The 16,964-nt window shown below is 48.7% G+C and overlaps 2 long non-coding RNA genes and 1 pseudogene across 3 annotated transcripts; 2 read left to right on the top strand and 1 right to left on the bottom strand.

Annotated features, from left to right (window-relative positions):
- LOC115182277 (exportin-T-like) overlaps window positions 1-8,037 on the top strand; it is a 29,546-nt pseudogene extending 21,509 nt beyond the window's left edge.
- Window positions 8,038-8,171: 134 nt separating this feature from the next.
- On the top strand, window positions 8,172-8,781 carry LOC115182266 (uncharacterized). Of its 2 annotated transcripts, none has more exons than XR_003873694.1 (2): window positions 8,172-8,630; window positions 8,693-8,781. It is a non-coding gene; the product is annotated as an uncharacterized LOC115182266 (long non-coding RNA). The 2 variants fall into 2 exon arrangements; XR_003873693.1 differs by having other exon boundaries at window positions 8,670-8,781.
- A 7,577-nt stretch (window positions 8,782-16,358) lies between these two features.
- On the bottom strand, window positions 16,359-16,797 carry LOC115182261 (uncharacterized). Its single transcript, XR_003873690.1, has 2 exons — window positions 16,522-16,797; window positions 16,359-16,473 (listed from the first exon to the last, which is right to left on the bottom strand). It is a non-coding gene; the product is annotated as an uncharacterized LOC115182261 (long non-coding RNA).
- Window positions 16,798-16,964: the final 167 nt, after the last annotated feature.

Raw genomic sequence — 16,964 nt, 5'->3', positions numbered from 1 at the left:
ATTCCCTATATAGTGGTACTACTATAGACCAGAGCCCTATTCCCTATATAGTACACTACTATAGACCAGAGCCCTATTCCCTATATAGTGCACTACTATAGACCAGAGCCCTATTCCCTATATAGTGGTACTACTATAGACCAGAGCCCTATTCCCTATATAGTGGTACTACTTTAGACCAGAGCCCTATTCCCTATATAGTACACTACTATAGACCAGGGCCCTATTCCCTATATAGTGGTACTACTATAGACCAGAGCCCTATTCCCTATATAGTGGTACTACTATAGACCAGAGCCCTATTCCCTATATAGTGCACTACTATAGACCAGAGCCCTATTCCCTATATAGTGCACTACTATAGACCAGAGCCCTATTCCCTATATAGTACACTACTATAGACCAGGGCCCTATTCCCTATATAGTGGTACTACTATAGACCAGAGCCCTATTCCCTATATAGTACACTACTATAGACCAGAGCCCTATTCCCTATATAGTACACTACTATAGACCAGAGCCCTATTCCCTATATAGTACACTACTATAGACCAGAGCCCTATTCCCTATATAGTGGTACTACTATAGACCAGAGCCCTATTCCCTATATAGTGCACTACTATAGACCAGAGCCCTATTCCCTATATAGTGCACTACTATAGACCAGAGCCCTATTCCCTATATAGTGCACTACTATAGACCAGAGCCCTATTCCCTATATAGTGCACTACTATAGACCAGAGCCCTATTCCCTATATAGTGCAGGGTTTGACCCTAACCCTGCCCTCTGTTTACAGTAATAGATCTAGAAGGTTCTTTGTGTTTGACCCCTAACCCGGCCCTCTGTTTACAGTAATAGATCTAGAAGGTTCTTTGAGTTTGACCCCAACCCTGCCCTCTGTTTACAGTAATATATCTAGAAGGTTCTTTGAGTTTGACCCCTAACCCTGCCCTATGTTGTTTACTCTGTTGCCAGTAAACACATGAACTCCTTCATTGAAGACATCCTGTCCAGGATACAGGACCTGCTGGAGCTGGCTCCTCCTGTAAGTTACCTCTCCCCTCAAATACATTACCCTCTGCCCATTACCCTCTACACATTACCCTCTACCCATTACCCTCTACCCATTACCCTCTACACATTACCCTCTGCCCATTACCCTCTGCCCATTACCCTCTACACATTACCCTCTACCCATTACCCTCTGCCCATTACCCTCTGCCCATTACCCTCTGCCCATTACCCTCTGCCCATTACCCTCTGCCCATTACCCTCTGCCCATTACCCTCTACCCATTACCCTCTACACATTACCCTCTATATACATTACCCTCTATATACATTACCCTCTACAGACCTGCTGGAGCTGGCTCCTCCTGTAAGTTACCTCTCCCCTCTATACATTACCCTCTATACATTACCCTCTATACATTACCCTCTATCCATTACCCTCTACAGCATCTCTTCACTGCCGTACCTTACCCTCCATACATTATCCTCCCTCTGCACTGACGTGCCTTACCCTCTATACATTATCCTCCCTCTGCACTGACCTTCAGTCCCCTCCCCGTGTGTACCTCAGGAGAACGGTTTCCCAGCGCTGCTGACCAGCGATGACCAGCTGTTTATATTTGAGACGGCGGGGGTGTTGATCGTCCACGGAGAGAGTCCCGCCGAGAGGAAGCAGGCTCTGATGAGATCGCTGTTGACCCCGCTGATTGATGCTTTCCGTCTGCTGCTCGCCAAACTGGCCTCGGAGAGGGAGGAGGAGAGGCAGGCCGCGCTGGCAGACTGTCTCAGTCACGCTGTTGGCTTCGCTAGGTAAATATACCAACGCTAACCCCTAATATACACACACTGACCCCCTAATATACACTGACCCCTAATATACACACACTGACCCCCTAATATACACTGACCCCCTAATATACACTGACCCCTAATATACACTGACCCCCTAATATACACTGACCCCTAATATACACTGACCCCTAATATACACTGACCCCTAATATACACTGACCCCCTAATATACACTGACCCCTAATATACACTGACCCCCTAATATACACACACTGACCCCCTAATATACACACACTGACCCCCTAATATACACCCCTAATATACACTGACCCCTAATATACACTGACCCCCTAATATACACTGACCCCTAATATACACTGACCCCCTAATATACACACACTGACCCCCTAATATACACTGACCCCTAATATACACACACTGACCCCCTAATATACACTGACCCCCTAATATACACACACTGACCCCTAATATACACACACTGACCCCCTAATATACACACACTGACCCCCCTAATATACACACACTGACCCCCTAATATACACTGACCCCCTAATATACACACACTGACCCCCTAATATACACACACTGACCCCCTAATATACACACACTGACCCCCTAATATACACACACTGACCCCCTAATATACACTGACCCCCTAATATACCAACACTGACCCCTAATATACCAACACTGACCCCCTATATACCAACACTGACCCCTAATATACCAACACTGACCCCCTAATATACCAACACTGACCCCCTAATATACCAACACTGACCCCTAATATACCAACACTGACCCCCTAATATACCAACACTGACCCCTAATATACCAACACTGACCCCTAATATACCAACACTGACCCCCTAATATACCAACACTGACCCCCTAATATACCAATACTGACCCCCTAATATACCAACACTGACCCCCTAATATACCAACACTGACCCCCTAATATACCAACACTGACCCCCTCTCTCTCTCTCTCTCTCTCTCTCTCTCTCTCTCCCTCTAGTCGTACCAGTAAGGCGTTCAGCAACAAGCAGACAGTGAAGCAGTGTGGATGTTCGGAGGTCTACAGAGACTGTCTGCAGACCTTCCTGCCTGCGCTGAGCTGTCCCGTCCAGAGGGGGTCGCTGCGGAGCGCCGTCCGCTCTTTCCTCCACCGCATGATCATCTGTCTGGAAGAAGAGGTCCTGCCCTTCGTCCCGGCGGCATCAGAACACATGCTGAAGGACTGTGAGGCCAAAGACCTGCAGGAGTTTATACCCCTCATCAGTCAGATTACTGCCAAGTTCAAGGTAACTCAGGGACCCAAACACACAGTTACACTGAACATCTGGGGGCTGGTTTCCTGGACTCAGGTTGGATCTCCATAAGGAAGGGTTTTAGTTCAGGACTAAGATTAATCTGTCCAGGAAACCTGTCCTTAAAATATATCTATGGTAGGGGACTGACTGCTAAACAGCCAAGCTAAAAGGGTTAGGTTTAGGGTTAGCTAACGTTAGGGACAGTCTCTGCCCCCATTCCCTGGACCAGGTGTCTCTGTTCCTGCCTCTGGTCCCGTCTCTCTCGCCTCCCCAGGACCAGCTGTCTCTGGTCCTGTAGCAGGTATTCATGCCTCTGGTCCTCTCTCTCTCTCTCTCCTCCCCCGGACCAGGTATTCATGCCTCTGGTCCTCTCTCTCTCTCTCTCCTCTCCAGGACCAGGTATTCATGCCTCTGGTCCTCTCTCTCCTCCCCCGGACCAGGTATTCATGCCTCTGGTCCTCTCTCTCTCTCTCTCCTCTCCAGGACCAGGTATTCATGCCTCTGGTCCTCTCTCTCTCTCTCCTCTCCAGGACCAGGTATCTCCGTTCCTGCAGCAGGTATTCATGCCTCTGGTCCTCTCTCTCTCTCTCCTCTCCAGGACCAGGTATTCATGCCTCTGGTCCTCTCTCTCTCTCTCCTCTCCAGGACCAGGTATCTCCGTTCCTGCAGCAGGTATTCATGCCTCTGGTCCTCTCTGTCTCTCTCCTCTCCAGGACCAGGTATCTCCGTTCCTGCAGCAGGTATTCATGCCTCTGGTCCTCTCTGTCTCTCTCCTCTCCAGGACCAGGTATCTCCGTTCCTGCAGCAGGTATTCATGCCTCTGGTCCTCTCTCTCCTCCTCCAGGACCAGGTATCTCCGTTCCTGCAGCAGGTATTCATGCCTCTGGTCCTCTCTCTCCTCTCCAGGACCAGGTATCTCCGTTCCTGCAGCAGGTATTCATGCCTCTGGTCCTCTCTGTCTCTCTCCTCTCCAGGACCAGGTATCTCCGTTCCTGCAGCAGGTATTCATGCCTCTGGTCCTCTCTCTCTCTCTCTCTCTCTCTCTCCAGGACCAGGTATCTCCGTTCCTGCAGCAGGTATTCATGCCTCTGGTCCTCTCTGTCTCTCTCCTCTCCAGGACCAGGTATCTCCGTTCCTGCAGCAGGTATTCATGCCTCTGGTCCTCTCTGTCTCTCTCCTCTCCAGGACCAGGTATCTCCGTTCCTGCAGCAGGTATTCATGCCTCTGGTCCTCTCTCTCTCTCTCCTCTCCAGGACCAGGTATCTCCGTTCCTGCAGCAGGTATTCATGCCTCTGGTCCTGGCCATCTTTGAGGTGTTGTGTCGTCCTGCTGAGGACAACGACCAGGCAGCAGCCCTGGAGAAACAGATGTTACGGAGGAGCTACTTTACCTTCATACAGACGATAACCTCCAGCGGGATGAACCAAGTCCTGGCCAACCAGGGTGAGTACTGTGTGGTTCCTCAGGGTTCTGAGTGTGTGTTCTGTTACCCAGGTGTTGAGAACATTAAGTGGGTTCTAAGTGTGTGTGTGGTGTGATTCCTCAGCTATAAATATTTTGTTGTGTGGTTCTAAGTGTGTGGTTCTCTAGGGTTCTAGGTGTGTGTTTGTGGTGCGATTCCTCAGCTATAAATATGTTGTTGTGTGGTTCTCCAGGGTTCTAGGTGTGTGGTTCTCCAGGGTTCTAGGTGTGTGGTTCTCCAGGGTTCTAGGTGTGTGGTTCTCCGGGGGTTCTAGGTGTGTGGTTCTCTAGGGTTCTAGGTGTGTGTTTGTGGTGCGATTCCTCAGCTATAAATATTTTGTGTGGTTCTCCAGGGTTCTAAGTGTGTGGTTCTCCAGGGTTCTAAGTGTGTGTGTGTGTGGTGCGATTCCTCAGCTATAAATATTTTGTGTGGTTCTCCAGGGTTCTAAGTGTGTGTGTGTGGTGTGATTCCTCAGCTATAAATATTTAGTCGTGTGGTTCTCCAGGGTTCTAAGTGTGTGGTTCCTCCCCCCAGGTGTTGAGAACATAGAGCGTGTTCTGTTCACCATCATCCAGGGAGCTGTCGATTTCCCCGATCCCATCGCCCAGAAGACCTGCTTCATCGTTCTCTCCAAGCTGGTGGAACTGTGGGGTGAGAAGAACGATACCTCCCGTAAACGGACCATCTGTCCGCTGCTGTTGATCCGTCCGGACAGAAATGGACCGTGGAGACGGATGGGAACAATTTGTTCTGGAAACATGACCAGCAAGATATTAGTTTAATGTTTTTTTGTTGTTGTCTTGGACTGGGTTGTATTCACTAGGAACCTTTTTTGGGCTGAAACGGGCAGGGACTTTGCTGAATTTATCCAAATAGAAACTCTTGTTTTCATTGTAAAACATTTTTTTTTGCTACGGTTTTGGCGCTAATGAATACACCCCTGGTGTAAAAGTGAAACGTTTTGAACTGGGACTGATTTTGTTGTTTGTTTGTTTGTCCTTCAGGAGGTAAAGACGGTATGGCTGGGTTCCCAGACTTCATCTATAAACACATCGTCCCAGCATGCTTCCTGGCTCCTCTCAAACCATCCTTTGATCTCACAGACGCTCAGACAGTCCTGGTGAGTACCTGGAACCAGATTATTATCACAGACACCGTATCTCTTTACAAAACAAACTCAAAAGTAGTTTTGTTTTGTGTTTTTTCCCCCAGACGTTGTCAGAATGTGCGCTCACGTTGAAAATGATTCATCTCAGAAGAGTAAGTAACCACTTTTTCGGTATCCTTCATAACGTTTGTCTCGTTTGACAACTTGATCGATCTTGAACTTGTTTGTCGTCATGTTTTGTACTTCCTGGTCGGCAGGGTCCGGAGTTTATCCAGTACCTCCAACAGGAGTACCTTCCTTCTCTACAGGTGTCACCTGAAATCACACAGGTACCGCTGTCTCATAACCAGACAAATCACAGCTGAAGCCGGTACGGATGTGTAACCTTTTTTTTGGTTCTGTAACACTCCTCCTCATCCTCCTCCTCTTCCTCTCACAGGAAGTGTGTCAAGTGCTTCAGCAGCCAGACGCCAAGGTCCTCAAAAACTACATGAAGGTCGGTAGTCAGCTGGTTGTTGCCTTAGAAACATCTCCACTCAGTAACCTGTGTCTTGGTACTAGCGATAACATCTGACAAGAGTCTCTCTCATCTCTCTGTCTCGTCTCTCTCTCATCTCTCTGTCTCGTCTCTCTCTCTCTGTCTCGTCTCTCTGTCTCGTCTCTCTCTCTCTGTCTCGTCTCTCTCTCTCTCTGTCTCGTCTCTCTCTCTCTGTCTCGTCTCTCTGTCTCGTCTCTCTGTCTCGTCTCTCTGTCTCGTCTCTCTGTCTCGTCTCTCTGTCTCGTCTCTCTGTCTCGTCTCTCGGTCTCGTCTCTCGGTCTCGTCTCTCGGTCTCGTCTCTCTGTCTCGTCTCTGTCTCTCTGTCTCGTCTCTCTGTCTCGTCTCTGTCTCTCTCTTTCGTCTCTCTCTTTCGTCTCTCTCTCTCTCGTCTCTCTGTCTCGTCTCTGTCTCGTCTCTGTCTCTCTGTCTCGTCTCTGTCTCGTCTCTGTCTCTCTGTCTCGTCTCTCTCTGTCTCGTCTCTCTGTCTCGTCTCTCTGTCTCGTCTCTGTCTCGTCTCTGTCTCGTCTCTGTCTCGTCTCTCTCTCTCTCGTCTCTCTGTCTCGTCTCTGTCTCGTCTCTGTCTCTCTGTCTCGTCTCTGTCTCGTCTCTGTCTCTCTGTCTCGTCTCTCTCTGTCTCGTCTCTCTGTCTCGTCTCTGTCTCGTCTCTCTCTCTCTCGGTCTCGTCTCTCTGTCTCGTCTCTCTGTCTCGTCTCTCTGTCTCGTCTCTCTGTCTCGTCTCTCTGTCTCGTCTCTCTGTCTCGTCTCTCTGTCTCGTCTCTCTGTCTCGTCTCTCTGTCTCGTCTCTCTCTCTCGTCTCTCTGTCTCGTCTCTGTCTCTCTGTCTCGTCTCTCTCGTCTCTCTCTGTCTCGTCTCTCTCGTCTCGTCTCTCTGTCTCGTCTCTCTGTCTCGTCTCTCTCTCTCTCGGTCTCGTCTCTCGGTCTCGTCTCTCTGTCTCGTCTCTCTGTCTCGTCTCTCTGTCTCGTCTCTCTGTCTCGTCTCTCTCTTTCGTCTCTCTCTTTCGTCTCTCTCTCGTCTCTCTGTCTCGTCTCTGTCTCTCTGTCTCGTCTCTGTCTCGTCTCTGTCTCGTCTCTGTCTCTCTCTCGTCTCTCTGTCTCGTCTCTCTGTCTCGTCTCTCTGTCTCGTCTCTCTCTCTCTCGGTCTCGTCTCTCTGTCTCGTCTCTCTGTCTCGTCTCTCTGTCTCGTCTCTGTCTCTCTGTCTCGTCTCTCTCTGTCTCGTCTCTCTCTGTCTCGTCTCTCTCTGTCTCGTCTCTCTCGGTCTCGTCTCTGTCTCTCCACAGGCTTTCTTTCAGCGAGCCAAACTGTAAATACGAACCGAACTGGAAGGATTGAGAGAGAGGACGCTGGGAACGAAGAGGAGACTGGTAGTGAGATAGTACCAGTCACTACGGACAGTCGGACAGAGAGACAGACAGACGGACGGAGAGACAGATCTTAAAGACGGACGGGGAGAGAGATCTTAAAGACGGAGAGCTTAGCATAAAGAGGGACCTTAGCACTTCTGAAGGTAACTGCCTAACCACGCCCATCCTGTCCACGTGGGAGGGAACGGAGCCAAGACACACGGACAAGGAGGCTTTCACTGGGGGTGACCACACCCCCCTCCCCTCCCCTTCCACTGATCCAGGCCCAATCAAGGACGTGCTCTCCATCTGGGGCGGCACCCTGGTCAAGTGGAAGATGTGATTGGTTGGATTCTCTGCGAGACAGGAAGTAAACTAGAGTATAGAAGGGAGGTTTATGGAACGAGGCTTCCATAGTAGAATATCAATTATCGATTTAACAGGTCTGAAGCTTCCTCTTTCTGTTGGTAATGATCCAACAATGACCTGAACACAATTTAGGATTTATTAGTTTAAAAATAGTTTTTTTGTTGTTTTTTTTAAAACGTTTTATAGATGTCTTTGATTTGAGTGGTTGAACGTGCAGGTTGTGTTTCTCTGCCCTGTGAATGAATTGATGGACAGAATAAAACGGCTGGTGGATTGATATTTTTTCTAGGTTTTTATGTTGTGGAAGAAATGGAGCGGTTGGGGGTTAGGATGTGTTTTAGTTTGACGTGACGTACTGGGCAGACCGCTGTAACGGTGGATAATACGCTGCTGGTTTATTCTGCATTTACTTTATCTTCTGTTCCAGTTGTACCCCCCCCCCCTGTCCCTCAGAACGTTGTAAAATAATCCCTCAGAACGTTGTAAAATAATCCCTCAGAACGTTGTACCCCTGTCCCTCAGAACGTTGTCAGGATGTCGTCCCTCAGAACGTCCCTCAGAACGTTGTAAAATAATCCCTCAGAACGTCCCTCAGAACGTTGTCTGGTTGTCCCTCAGAATGTTGTAAAATAATCCCTCAGAACGTTGTCAGGTTGTCGTAAGGTACCCCTGTCCCTCAGAACGTTGTCAGGACGTCCCTCAGAACGTTGTCAGGACGTCCCTCAGAACGTTGTAAAATAATCCCTCAGAACGTTGTCAGGACGTCCCTCAGAACGTTGTCAGGACGTCCCTCAGAACGTTGTCTGGACGTCCCTCAGAACGTTGTCTGGACGTCCCTCAGAACGTCGTCTGGACGTCCCTCAGAACGTCGTCTGGACGTCCCTCAGAACGTCGTCTGGACGTCCCTCAGAACGTCGTCTGGACGTCCCTCAGAACGTCGTCTGGACGTCCCTCAGAACGTCGTCAGGACGTCCCTCAGAACGTCGTCAGGACGTCCCTCAGAACGTCGTCTGGACGTCCTGAGAACATCAGGGCCTAAATTCCCCTGGTGTTTCAGTAGGAGTGCTGATGGACGACGTAACGCATAAGAAGAGGTTTAGACGGCTTCTAGATCAGATGAGCTTTGTGAACACGGTTCTCCTCTCCCCTCAGATCAGATGAGCTTTGTGAACACGGTTCTCCTCTCCCCTCAGATCAGATGAGCTTTGTGAACACGGTTCTCCTCTCCCCTCAGATCAGATGAGCTTTGTGAACACGGTTCTCCTCTCCCCTCAGATCAGATGAGCTTTGTGAACACGGTTCTCCTCAGATCAGATGAGCTTTGTGAACACGGTTCTCCTCAGATCAGATGAGCTTTGTGAACACGGTTCTCCTCAGATCAGATGAGCTTTGTGACACGTTCTCCTCAGATCAGATGAGCTTTGTGAACACGGTTCTCCTCAGATCAGATGAGCTTTGTGAACACGGTTCTCCTCAGATCAGATGAGCTTTGTGAACACGGTTCTCCTCAGATCAGATGAGCTTTGTGAACACGGTTCTCCTCTCCCCTCAGATCAGATGAGCTTTGTGAACACGGTTCTCCTCTCCCCTCAGATCAGATGAGCTTTGTGAACACGGTTCTCCTCTCCCCTCAGATCAGATTGAGCTTTGTGAACACGGTTCTCCTCTCCCCTCAGATCAGATGAGCTTTGTGAACACGGTTCTCCTCTCCCCTCAGATCAGATGAGCTTTGTGAACACGGTTCTCCTCTCCCCTCAGATCAGATGAGCTTTGTGAACACGGTTCTCCTCTCCCCTCATCAGATGAGCTTGTGAACACGGTTCTCCTCAGATCAGATGAGCTTTGTGAACACGGTTCTCCTCAGATCAGATGAGCTTTGTGAACACGGTTCTCCTCAGATCAGATGAGCTTTGTGAACACGGTTCTCCTCAGATCAGATGAGCTTTGTGAACACGGTTCTCCTCAGATCAGATGAGCTTTGTGAACACGGTTCTCCTCAGATCAGATGAGCTTTGTGAACACGGTTCTCCTCAGATCAGATGAGCTTTGTGAACACGGTTCTCCTCAGATCAGATGAGCTTTGTGAACACGGTTCTCCTCAGATCAGATGAGCTTTGTGAACACGGTTCTCCTCAGATCAGATGAGCTTTGTGAACACGGTTCTCCTCTCCCCTCAGATCAGATGAGCTTTGTGAACACGGTTCTCTTCCCTCAGATCAATGGTCCCCCCTCAGATCAGATGAGCTTTGTGAACACGGTTCTCCTCTCCCCTCAGATCAGATGAGCTTTGTGAACACGGTTCTCCTCTCCCCTCAGATCAGATGAGCTTTGTGAACACGGTTCTTCCTCTCCCCCTCAGATCAGATGAGCTTTGTGAACACGGTTCTCCTCTCCCTCAGATCAGATGAGCTTTGTGAACACGGTCTCCTCTCCCTCAGATCAGATGAGCTTTGTGAACACGGTTCTCCTCAGATCAGATGAGCTTTGTGAACACGGTTCTCCTCAGATCAGATGAGCTTTGTGAACACGGTTCTCCTCAGATCAGATGAGCTTTGTGAACACGGTTCTCCTCAGATCAGATGAGCTTTGTGAACACGGTTCTCCTCAGATCAGATGAGCTTTGTGAACACGGTTTCCCTCAGATCAGATGAGCTTTGTGAACACGGTTCTCCTCAGATCAGATGAGCTTTGTGAACACGGTTCTCCTCAGATCAGATGAGCTTTGTGAACACGGTTCTCCTCTCCCCTCAGATCAGATGAGCTTTGTGAACACGGTTCTCCTCAGATCAGATGAGCTTTGTGAACACGGTCTCCTCAGATCAGATGAGCTTTGTGAACACGGTTCTCCTCAGATCAGATGAGCTTTGTGAACACGGTTCTCCTCAGATCAGATGAGCTTTGTGAACACGGTTTCTCCTCAGATCAGATGAGCTTTGTGAACACGGTTCTCCTCTCCCCTCAGATCAGATGAGCTTTGTGAACACGGTTCTCCTCTCCCCTCAGATCAGATGAGCTTTGTGAAACACGGTTCTCCTCTCCCCTCAGATCAGATGAGCTTTGTGAACACGGTTCTCCTCTCCCCTCAGATCAGATGAGCTTTGTGAACACGGTTCTCCTCTCCCCTCAGATCAGATCAGCTTTGTGAACACGGTTCTCCTCTCCCCTCAGATCAGATGAGCTTTGTGAACACGGTTCTTCCTCAGATCAGATTGAGCTTTGTGAACACGGTTCTCCTCTCCCCCTCAGATCAGATGAGCTTTGTGAACACGGTTCTCCTCTCCCCTCAGATCAGATGAGCTTTGTGAACACGGTTCTCCTCAGATCAGATGAGCTTTGTGAACACGGTTCTCCTCAGATCAGATGAGCTTTGTGAACACGGTTCTCCTCAGATCAGATGAGCTTTGTGAACACGGTTCTCCTCAGATCAGATGAGCTTTGTGAACACGGTTTCTCCTCTCCCCTCAGATCAGATGAGCTTTGTGAACACGGTCCTCCTCTCCCCTCAGATCAGATGAGCTTTGTGAACACGGTTCTCCTCTCCCCTCAGATCAGATGAGCTTTGTGAACACGGTTCTCCTCTCCCCTCAGATCAGATGAGCTTTGTGAACACGGTTCTCCTCTCCCCTCAGATCAGATGAGCTTTGTGAACACGGTTCTCCTCTCCCCTCAGATCAGATGAGCTTTGTGAACACGGTTCTCCTCAGATCAGATGAGCTTTGTGAACACGGTTCTCCTCAGATCAGATGAGCTTTGTGAACACGGTTCTCCTCTCCCCTCAGATCAGATGAGCTTTGTGAACACGGTTCTCCTCTCCCCTCAGATCAGATGAGCTTTGTGAACACGGTTCTCCTCAGATCAGATGAGCTTTGTGAACACGGTTCTCCTCTCTCCTCAGATCAGATGAGCTTTGTGAACACGGTTCTCCTCTCCCCTCAGATCAGATGAGCTTTGTGAACACGGTTCTCCTCAGATCAGATGAGCTTTGTGAACACGGTTCTCCTCAGATCAGATGAGCTTTGTGAACACGGTTCTCCTCAGATCAGATGAGCTTTGTGAACACGGTTCTCCTCAGATCAGATGAGCTTTGTGAACACGGTTCTCCTCAGATCAGATGAGCTTTGTGAACACGGTTCTCCTCTCCCCTCAGATCAGGAGCTTTGTGACCACGGTCCTCCTCTCCCCTCAGATCAGATGAGCTTTGTGAACACGGTTCTCCTCTCCCCTCAGATCAGATGAGCTTTGTGAACACGGTTCTCCTCTCCCCTCAGATCAGATGAGCTTTGTGAACCACGGTTCTCCTCTCCCCTCAGATCAGATGAGCTTTGTGAACACGGTTCTCCTCTCCCCTCAGATCAGATTGAGCTTTGTGAAAACGGTTCTCCTCTCCCCTCAGATCAGATGCAGCTTTTTGTGAACACGGTTCTCCTCTCCCCTCAGATCAGATGAGCTTTGTGAACACGGTCTCCTCTCCCTCAGATCAGATGAGCTTTGTGAACACGGTTCTCCTCAGATCAGATGAGCTTTGTGAACACGGTTCTCATCTCCTCAGATCAGATGAGCTTTGTGAACACGGTCTCCTCTCCCTCAGATCAGATGAGCTTTGTGAACACGGTTCTCTCCCTCAGATCAGATGAGCTTTGTGAACACGGTTCTCCTCTCCCCTCAGATCAGATGAGCTTTGTGAACACGGTTTTTCTCCTCTCCCCTCAGATCATATGAGCTTTGTGAACACGGTCTCTCTCCCCTCAGATCATATGAGCTTTGTGAACACGGTTCTCCTCCCCTCAGATCAGATGAGCTTTGTGAACACGGTTCTCCTCTCAGATCAGATAGATGAGCTTTGTGAACACGGTTCTCCTCAGATCAGATGAGCTTTGTGAACACGGTTCTCCTCAGATCAGATGAGCTTTGAACACGGTTCTCCTCAGATCAGATGAGCTTTGTGAACACGGTTCTCCTCAGATCAGATGAGCTTTGTGAACACGGTTCTCCTCAGATCAGATGAGCTTTGTGAACACGGTCCTCCTCTCCCCTCAGATCAGATGAGCTTTGTGAACACGGTTCTCCTCTCCCCTCAGATCAGATGAGCTTTGTGAACACGGTTCTCCTCTCCCCCTCAGATCAGATGAGCTTTGTGAACACGGTTCTCCTCCTCCCCTCAGATCAGATGAGCTTTGTGAACACGGTTCTCCTCTCCCCTCAGATCAGATGAGCTTTGTGACACGGTTCTCCTCTCCCCTCAGATCAGATCAGCTTTGTGAACACGGGTTCTCCTCTCCCCTCAGATCAGATGAGCTTTTTGAACACGGTTCTCCTCTCCCCTCAGATCAGATGAGCTTTGTGAACACGGTTCTCCTCAGATCAGATGAGCTTTGTGAACACGGTTCTCCTCAGATCAGATGAGCTTTGTGAACACGGTTCTCCTCAGATCAGATGAGCTTTGTGAACACGGTTCTCCTCTCCCCTCAGATCAGATGAGCTTTGTGAACACGGTTCTCCTCAGATCAGATGAGCTTTGTGAACACGGTTCTTCCTCTCCCCTCAGATCAGATGAGCTTTGTGAACACGGTTTCTCCTCAGATCAGATGAGCTTTGTGAACACGGTTCTCCTCAGATCAGATGAGCTTTGTGAACACGGTTCTCCTCTCCCCTCAGATCAGATGAGCTTTGTGAACACGTTCTCCTCTCCCCTCAGATCAGATGAGCTTTGTGAACACGGTTCTCCTCTCCCTCAGATCAGATGAGCTTTGTGAACACGGTTCTCCTCTCCCCTCAGATCAGATGAGCTTTGTGAACACGGTTCTCCTCAGATCAGATGAGCTTTGTGAACACGGTTCTCCTCAGATCAGATTGAGCTTTGTGAACACGGTTCTCCTCAGATCAGATGAGCTTTGGAACACGGTTCTCCTCTCCCCTCAGATCAGATGAGCTTTGTGAACACGGTTCTCCTCTCCCCTCAGATCAGATGAGCTTTGTGAACACGGTTCTCCTCAGATCAGATGAGCTTTGTGAACACGGTTCTCCTCTCCCCTCAGATCAGATGAGCTTTGTGAACACGGTTCTCCTCTCCCCTCAGATCAGATGAGCTTTGTGAACACGGTTCTCCTCTCCCCTCAGATCAGATGAGCTTTGTGAACACGGTTCTCCTCTCCCCTCAGATCAGATCAGCTTTGTGAACACGGTTCTCCTCTCCCCTCAGATCAGATGAGCTTTGTGAACACGGTTCTCCTCTCCCCTCAGATCAGATGAGCTTTGTGAACACGGTTCTCCTCAGATCAGATGAGCTTTGTGAACACGGTTCTCCTCAGATCAGATGAGCTTTGTGAACACGGTTCTCCTCAGATCAGATGAGCTTTGTGAACACGGTTTTCTCCTCTCCCCTCAGATCAGATGAGCTTGTGAACACGGTTCTCCTCAGATCAGATGAGCTTTGTGTGAACACGGTTCTCCTCTCCCCTCAGATCAGATGAGCTTTGTGAACACGGTTCTCCTCCAGATCAGATGAGCTTTGTGAACACGGTTCTCCTCAGATCAGATGAGCCTTTGTGAACACGGTTCTCCTCTCCCCTCAGATCAGTAATGAGCTTTGTGAACACGGTTCTCCTCTTCCCCTCAGATCAGATGAGCTTTGTGAACACGGTTCTCCTCTCCCCTCAGATCCGATGAGCTTTGTGAACACGGTTCTCCTCTTCCCCTCAGATCAGATGAGCTTTGTGAACACGGTTCTCCTCAGATCAGATGAGCTTTGTGAACACGGTTCTCCTCAGATCAGATGAGCTTTGTGAACACGGTTCTCCTCAGATCAGATGAGCTTTGTGAACACGGTTTCTCCTCAGATCAGATGAGCTTTGTGAACACGGTTCTCCTCAGATCAGATGAGCTTTGTGAAACACGGTTCTCCTCTCCCCTCAGATCAGATGAGCTTTGTGAACACGGTTCTCCTCAGATCAGATGAGCTTTTGTGAACACGGTTCTCCTCAGATCAGATGAGCTTTGTGAACACGGTTCTCCTCAGATCAGATGAGCTTTGTGAACACGGTTCTCCTCAGATCAGATGAGCTTTGTGAACACGGTTCTCCTCTCCCCTCAGATCAGATGAGCTTTGTGAACACGGTTCTCCTCTCCCCTCAGATCAGATGAGCTTTGTGAACACGGTTCTCCTCTCCCTCAATCAGATGAGCTTTGTGAACACGGTTCTCCTCTCCCCTCAGATCAGATGAGCTTTGTGAACACGGTTCTCCTCAGTCCCCCTCAGAAGAACAGGACCTGGTTTAACAAACGTCTGTTTTGTTCTCTGATGTTTAGATCACATGTCAGGAACTGTATCTCGGTGGGGGTGGGGCTTAACAGAAGGTCCACTACAGGGCCCTGGTCAACACTATATGGGGAATAGGGGGGAGATGGAGGGCGGCCATTTTGTGACTGAGCGAAGTCATCCACTGCACCTTCAACTGGAGAAATCTGGAGCAGACAGACGTGCGAAGTGTTTACCTCGGTGTTCGTTACAACACCGTCACTTTCAGAAGGAATTAAGGACTTTACAAGTGGATCAAAATGTAAATATGTTTTTTTTTTGTTTTTTTTTAAAGAAGGAAATATGTTTGGATGTAAATAAATTAGTTTCATTGTTTAGTGTTTTTGTTTTGACCTTTTCTGAAAAGATCTAATATTAAAGTTTAGTCGGTTATAAGATAAAGGCTTGAGAAACATGATCCATTTATGAACTGACTTTAAACCAGACAACGGTATTTTATACCCAACTATTACTGACCATTCAGCTTGACGAATGTGATAATGCAAAACCTGCCTGTTTAAATACATACTGAACAAAAACAATGTCAATGATTTTAACTGAGTTACAGTTCATTTAAGGAAATCAGTCCATTGAAATAGTTATTAAGCCCTAATCTATGGATTTCACAAGACTGGGCCCCGGCCATGGGAGGGTACCCACTTAGGTGCCAGGCCCAGCCAATCAGAATGAGTTTTTCCCCCCACAGAAGGGCTTCATTACAGACAGAAATACTCCTCAGCACCCTCCCTCTGGCGATCCCGCAGGTGAAGAAACCGGATGTGGAGGACCTGGGCTGGCGTGGTTTCACCTGGTCTGCAGTTGAGGCCGGTTGGACGGTCTCCCAAATTCACAATCTGGTGGACATTCCTGCAGTCAGGGTGCCAACTGCACGCTCCCTCAACTTGAGACCTCTGTGGCCGTTGTGTTGACAAAACTGAATGTTTTAGTGGCCTTTTGTCCCCAGCACAAGGTGCACCTGTGTAATGTTCATGCTGTTTAGTCAGGTGGATGGATTATCAAGGAGAAATGTTCACTAAAAAGGGACGTAAACATTTTGCTTGTATGGAACATTTCTGGGATCTTTTATTTCATCTCCTCCCAGGGACCAACATGTTCCGTGTCGTTGCTCCTGAGTTATGTTCTACCGTAGTGTTGAAGTGTTGAGTTATGGTCAGACTAATGGATATCCCAGACAGCTTACCTCCAGACCAGACTAATGGATATTCAGATATGATCCCAGACAGCTTACCTCCAGACCAGACTAATGGATATTCAGATATGATCCCAGACAGCTTACCTCCAGACCAGACTAATGGATATTCAGATATGATCCTAGACAGCTGACCTCCAGACCAGACTAATGGATATTCAGATATGATCCTAGACAGCTGACCTCCAGACCAGACTAATGGGTATTCAGATATGATCCTAGACAGCTTACCTCCAAACCAGACTAATGGATATTTACATAAATGTGATCCAGACTGGATCTAATGTGGTGTTGGAAAAACAGAACTGATCAACCAGGACCGGCGAGAGACCAAAGGCCACCCAGAACCAGGACCGGCTGTGGGGAGAAACCACCCATCAAATGTTTGGCAGACTGGAGAAAACACTGCACATTTAAGAGATATTTATGCCAGTTGAGGTAATTTGTTCATCCTGTATTGAGCTGTCTTCATGTTGATTTAT

The sequence above is a fragment of the Salmo trutta genome, unplaced genomic scaffold (genome assembly GCF_901001165.1).
Source record: "Salmo trutta unplaced genomic scaffold, fSalTru1.1, whole genome shotgun sequence".
In the NCBI taxonomy this organism is placed as follows: Eukaryota; Metazoa; Chordata; class Actinopteri; order Salmoniformes; family Salmonidae; genus Salmo; species Salmo trutta.
Note: the sequence above shows the minus strand (reverse complement) of the source record. Positions and strands in the feature narration are given on the sequence as shown.